This window comes from Camelus dromedarius, chromosome 8 (assembly GCF_036321535.1).
Source record: "Camelus dromedarius isolate mCamDro1 chromosome 8, mCamDro1.pat, whole genome shotgun sequence".
NCBI lineage: Eukaryota > Metazoa > Chordata > Mammalia > Artiodactyla > Camelidae > Camelus > Camelus dromedarius.
The window spans coordinates 8,787,934-8,794,440 of NC_087443.1; the positions used below are offsets into that span (position 1 = coordinate 8,787,934).

The window sequence follows — 6,507 nt, forward strand, 5'->3', positions numbered from 1 at the left end:
GGATGACTATAGGACCTACCTCCCAGCAAAACCGTGCTAGGACTCGGGGAGAACGCAGTGAGACGGCTCACGCTGACATGCAGGCAGACGGAGGCTGCCCCGTAAATATTTACGACCGTGAGTCACAGAGGTGAACCAGAAAGGTCAACGGCAGGGGTGACTGGCTGGACGTTTCTGTGTCTGCAGAATGCCTCACAGTCTGACTCTTGTTCCAGAGAGTTCCATGCTCCTCCTGGCGGCCCCATACATCAGCACCTGCTGGTTCTAACAGGGGAGGACCCAGCCTCTGCAGGGCTGGGCAGGCCAAGCCACCCTTGTGCTGTGTGTGAGCGGCGCGCCTGCCTGGTGACCTTGTCCTCGCCGGGGGTGGCAGTGGCTGGCATGGCTGGGCTGTCCCCACCTCCCCCAGCCTCCACCCCTCCCCCTCTGCGGCCACCCAACAGTGGCCTTCTGTGCTCTTTTCTGTCCTCGCTTCCACTGGGGCTGGACTCACCCTCACTCACAAGCCCCAGATCTGTCCTGGGCACAGGGACAAGGCGGGGCTGGGCTTCTCGGGGAGCAGCGAGGGTGGCTGTCTTCAGGCTGAGAAAGGAAGAAGCCCTGGCACTAAGCAGAGTGAAAAATCCCCAAATGCTGGCCATGATGGAGAAAACAACAGCCGTAAAGCAGGTGAGGAGGCCGGGCGCCGTGGGAACGCAGGGCAGGCGGGGCGCACACGTGGTGTCCGGGCCGGGGCCCCAGACCTCCCCTGGAAGGGAGACATCCTTTCTGGCTGACGCACCCCGAACTCCATGTTTCCTACAATTCTGCAGCAGGGATCCAGGAACAGGAGAAAAGGAAATGGAGAAAATGCGTCCTGTGATCCAAATTTAAGCAAGAACAGGACGGACGGTGTGAGCCAAATAGAAACGAGGCCAAGAGCGCTTTCTTCGGGCCCCAGGCTTTTTTTTTTTTCAAATGCCCAAACCTGTTTAACTGCTTCTTGAGAACGACAGTTGTGGGATCCAGTTCACAACGGGAGAGGAACTCTAATTAGCGCTGTAACCTCACCTTCAGATTTAGCTGAATATAGTCAAATGGCGCATTAAGAGTGATTGCTGCCAACTGATGCCTGAAAGAAACAGAAGGGAGAGAAAGGGAGGGAGAGAGAAGGAGGGAGAGAGGAAATTGTGACACACTTGAATCAAGATCCCTACTGACAGGTTGTCCTATATCAGTTGCACGAAGCAGCTATAGCTCCTTACCAACCAGCCTCCATAAATCCCCGGATTACATGATGTGTCTGCGTGGTCTGCTCAGACTGGCACCCTCTAGATCACGTTCACGGTCATTGCAGTCATTGGATTTCCACAGTGAGGACTGGAGAGGTGCCCTTAACAAACCACAGTGCCCTCCGGTTCGCAGGGCGGTTATCATCCTTACACTCGGTGCTTCACCACCTGGCTGGGAGGAGAGTGGTCCTGTCCCTGTTTTGCATGTGAGGACGTTCCAGCTGAGACTTACAAGATCCCCACTTGGAGGAGGTCACCAGCCAGAGCCTGATGCTGAATCCCGTGACCTTTCCTCTGCCCTGGAAGACTGGGGACAGGCGGATGCAGAGAGGGAAACTGAGGCACAGGCTAGCAAAACGACTCCTTCATGGGGTGAGTGACTCCGTGGAGATCACCTTAGGGCCTCAGCTTACTAAAATCAACACCTTTATCTAAGGCCAAAAAGACCCCCAGTGACCTGACAGTCCTCACGGGAGGGGCTGTGTATCCAGAAAGCCTCAGACGCAGTGGGGACTGGGAGCACTCAGCTGTTCTTGCTGTCTCCTAATGTGCTAATGTGATTATCTCATGGTGGCTATTGTCTGTGTCCCATGACTGGTGTCATTCCAACGCTTCTGGAGAAGAGGAGTGGAGCTCCAGGGCCGCAGAAGCAGTCCCGGGCAGAGTCTGAGTCATCCAGTACATCTGAGTGACAAGAAAGAGGCAAGTCTCAATGTGGAATCAGGAAAGAAATGATGCAAACCTCTCTCAGCCTTGGCAGGGAAGGGAGGCTGGGCAGACCCAGGATCTGACTCTAAGCGTTAGCTGCTTCTCCCTTGTTTGCTTTCCCCCTGGGCCCACCCTCCACTTCAGATCCTGCCCATATGGTTGACAGGCCTGCAAGGTTTCAAGGAGGAACCAGGCCCCTCCAGGTGAGCGCACCTCCCAGCTGGGCACAACCTCCATCCTGAAGAAGCACATTCTGCTCGGAGGTGTATTTCCCAGCCTGATTAAAATCCCCACGAAGCCCCAATCCCAACCACAGCACATGCCATGGGTAGGGTGACTATATTTTCCCTTCCACGTTCTTCTGTTGCATTTTATGGCTTTTCCTACCTAGATGTCAGGCCGTCTCCATGAGGCATGACTTCCTTCCTTTTGAGAATTTCCAGGAAGCCCAGTTGCCCCCCGCATGTTAGATTTCATGTAATTCAAACCGAAGTTTGAGGCTGTTTCTCCTAATTCAGGAAAAGTCTTGAGCTTGGCAGCCCACATGGAAAGAGATTTTTTCCTTAATGGTAGTGGATTTGTGGGGTGGGTGGGGGTGTTTTTCTCATTTTGGTTATGTGTGGATGTTTCATAAAGGGCACAGAACCAAGCTCAAAAAGCAACTGCTTGGAGAGGTAGAAAGTCTTGTAATTTATGTTGTGCATAATGCATTTGGCAGCCTCGAGCACAGAAATTTCTAGAAGTGTTTGCATGGCAGCAAGCTCTTAGCCAGTTCACATTTTTAAAGCTGTCCTGGCCAGCTGCCCAGCCTACAGAAAAAGTCTTGTATCTCCACAAGTTTGGCTGGCCTCTCTGACGAGTTTCCAAACTGCATGGCAACGTTGGATGAGCTTATGCTCAAGTGCCAGAAAGACTCCTGCTACTTGGATTGTTACTAAATACCAGATGTGCTTAATACCAATGAGCAGGCAGAGCCAAACCTAGGGCAATCAAATAACCTATCCTTAAGATTTTCTAAAAACAAAAAATGCAGTTGGAGCACCAGATTACTGTTTTTCTTTGTTTGCTTTACACCCTATTACTGGAACCCCTGGGGTGATGGGAACAGGACTCGGGGTAGAGCAGCTGGCTCTGGCAGCGACCAAGACGCTGTTTACCATCACAGCCCTGCACATCTGAAGCATGTGTGAGAAAGCCCAGGCCCCAGCAGATTGCCTCCAGCCCCGCTGCTCGCAGCCCCGCCCACCCCTTCACCACCGGCCCTCCTCCCTCCCGGCACACTGCAGGGGAGGCTCTGGCCACACTGGACAGCATGGAGAAGTTGAGGGGCACTGGGATTTGACCTTGGAGGAGAGAGACGGAGGGGGCATTGGGCAGAGAGGGTTTGGAGTTGGCAAATTAGAGGATGTATGAGAGTTAGAAGCTGCTGCTACTGCTGGGAAAGTGCGGAGAAATTCTCAAAGGCTTGGGGAGACAAGAGGATGCTGTGTGGCTTTGTCAGAGGCCCTGGCTGGGCTTCAGTCAGTAGACCTTGAAGTATTTCTTAGTGCAAACATCTCCAGTTCCATCCTCCCCTCTCCCTGCCCATTGCTATAATTTCTTTTCTTTTCTTTCTTTTTCTTCCTTCCTTCATTTTCTTTCTTGGAATCCAGTGGAAAGGGAAGTGTACCAGGCAGTCTCTCCTCTTGCTGGATTCCAGACCATTCCTGCCATCAGGCTCCCTTCTCCTGTAACAGAGGAGAACAAATCTGACTCTATATTGGATCTGCCCCTTTAGTTTTAACCACTGTGCCCTGTTTTCCAGGCTCAGTCTTGCCAGCTCTGTGCCTTTTGTGAAACAATGTTGCCTTTAGCCTGAACAGACAGGAGAGCCTATTCTTGGGGCTCTGACCTTCAAGGATGTTAGCCCTTCTGCTTTTATGTGGAGATGGCAAGTTGCAAAATAGAGAATAACCTTTGTTTTGTTGGAAGTTTACAGGGACACCATGACCTGGCCCACCTGGAAGGCTGCAAGAACAAAAAGTGCCTGCAGCAAGAAGCTTGCAACAACCAACCACACCCCCTCCCTTGTTTTTTTGTATAAAAGGAGCCTGTATTCTGACTAGAGCAGAATGGTTCTCCAGGACATTAATCTGCCATCGTATCTGCCGGCTTTCTGAATGAAGTCACCACTATTCCTTGCCCCGACACCTCATCTGATTTATTGGCAAGCAGAACGAGTTTGGACTCAGCAACACTCCCTCCCTCCATGCCCTGGGCACTTGATTCTCCAAACCTCCATGCCTTCCATCTTCCTAGTCCTGACTCCCAAAGTCACAGTTCTGAAAAGATGACATGAACATTCTTCTCACTCTGAGGCTGCTCACCCCCAGGAGACAGATGGCAAGCATGAGTGTTCAGGGTGGTCAGAGAGGAAGATGGAATATTGCAAAATGAAATTTCAAAAATGGCAATGAACTCTTGCCATAAGAAATTTGAAAGGCAATGCAAATTCTGAAAATATTTGTTATCTACATGAAGACAACTGCATACAGGAAGGAATCAGTGACTCAACCCTTGGAGAGCTATTTTAAGAAATCTGCTACTAAAAATGTACTATAATCCAACTGTGCCTTGAACACCATTCTGCCAAGGCAAACTCCACAAGAAGGCTGCAGGGTTTCTCCGCTGCGTGGAGTCATGGGGGGATGAACCATGAGCCTGGTCTATTTAGCAGTGAAATGCCTTGAAAATACTTGATTGAAGGGGATGCAGATGGGGAAATAGCGTGGAGCTGATGTCTCCAATGCCTTTCAAGCCTTCCTCCTAACTACAGTCACGTGTTTTACACATCAGACGTGTTCCTGAGAAGTCGGGCGTGAGCCCATATGCTCAGGGGAATTATGTTTCCCATGTTCCAGGGATCCTCCTGACTTGGAGGAACCAGGTATCTGCAAGGAAGCTACAGAGAAATCCAACGCCCACGACTGCTTCATCTCTGCTGAGCTTGGACACCCCGTCTGACCCCGGCCGGGACTGAGCTTTGAAGGACACAGGCAGCGACAGCAGTGTCTCGGTTTCATTGCTGGGTCTGGGGAGGAAAGGGCTGGTCCCAGAGAGGGGTCAAGGGCAGGCTGTGTTGTTCTCCAGCCGCAACACAGAGAAGATGAGAGGAAACCACCCCAGCACCAGGCTCTGCTGAAGGCGAGTGAAGTCGGAGGCCGAAAACAAAAGCGGAGGAGCCCATCTCCTTGGAGCTGTTTGTCTTACATAATCCAAATAAACACAGCAGTGTGGAGGCCGGGACCACGGGGCCCAGGGGCAGAAAAAGGGCATCTCCTTTGGCTTCTGGTCAAGAATGGCTTCCTTAAAACAAAGTAGTAATCATACTGGGGAACACACCAGGACAATTCAGAAGGATGTCCTGAATAAATTAATTAAGTAGGGCAGTCATTCAAATCAGGACTTGCAAGGCGACTTTCTTTTCTCCTGCTAGGGAGGTAAATCTTAATCAGAGCGCTGGGAAGAAGCCAAGTTGACACTGGGATGGCACTCGGGGCTGCTGTGAGAGGGACCAGGGGCACAGGGGCCGCTCTCTCAGACACTGGAGAGGCAGCTCCCTTTGTCCCCTTCTCAGTCCAGGGCAACGCAGGGGGACCCCAGCCTTCCGGGAAGTAACGAGCAGTTTAAAAAAAAAGAAAAGACAATTTACTGACTCAGCAAATGAACACAGGCCCAGCGTCTGAATGAAATCAGAGAGTCTGGAAATTGAGAGCAGGCGAGAATTCATTGAAACCTTTTTCGCCAGTAGCCGTCAGTCTCCTGGGACAGCCACCCTTATCGTATGCCAGGGGACAAGAATAGAAAGAAAAATTGAGAACACAGCCCTGAGCATGGGCGGGGGGATTGGTTGCCAAGAGTTGCCCCATTAGTAGGCTATGGGGACATGCAAGGGAACATTTTCAGTAGGAGGTTTGTGTTTAAAAATACATCTCTCTTCCCAGCTGGCACGGGGAGTGGTTGAGGAGTGAGAGCCTCCTCGCTCTGTGCTGAGCAGGTGCTCCCTGCCCTGGGGTTTACTGCCGAGCACTGAACCCTCCGAGGCTGCCCCTTACGTGCCATAGGACAGTCACTGAGATCTCAGCCCAGCTCCTAGCAAGCTGGCGTAGTTGACAGTCCCTGGATGAAAGCCACGTTCCAGAAACATCCTCCACAGGGTGGTTGCTGGGTGCACCCGGGGCCGGATGGGGGCTGTGGGGATCCCTTCACCCCTGAGGCCTCTGACCCTCCTCACATCGTGGATGTGTCCCTGGGGCCACATCCCTCCCCATGTCCTTATTCTTCAAAGGAGGACACCAGTGTCTGACCACCTCCTAAGGGCATTCTGGAGTAAGAGCTAATAGAAATTACTTAAAAGCCCTTGGCAATATGAAAATGAAAATATGCATGTATATGCATGACTGGGACATTGTGCTGTACACCAGAAATTGACACATTGTAACTGACTGAACTTCAATAAAAAAAAATAAAATAAAAGTTATTTAAAAAA

General features: G+C 51.4%; 1 long non-coding RNA gene across 2 annotated transcripts; it reads left to right on the top strand.

Moving 5' to 3' along the window:
- The first annotated feature begins 503 nt into the window (after positions 1-503).
- Positions 504-6,507, top strand: LOC116155719 (uncharacterized). 2 transcript variants are annotated; one of them, XR_004139545.2, is made up of 3 exons: positions 505-669; positions 1,405-1,973; positions 3,958-6,507. It is a non-coding gene; the product is annotated as an uncharacterized LOC116155719 (long non-coding RNA). The 2 variants fall into 2 exon arrangements; XR_010381840.1 differs by having other exon boundaries at positions 504-1,973; positions 3,951-6,507.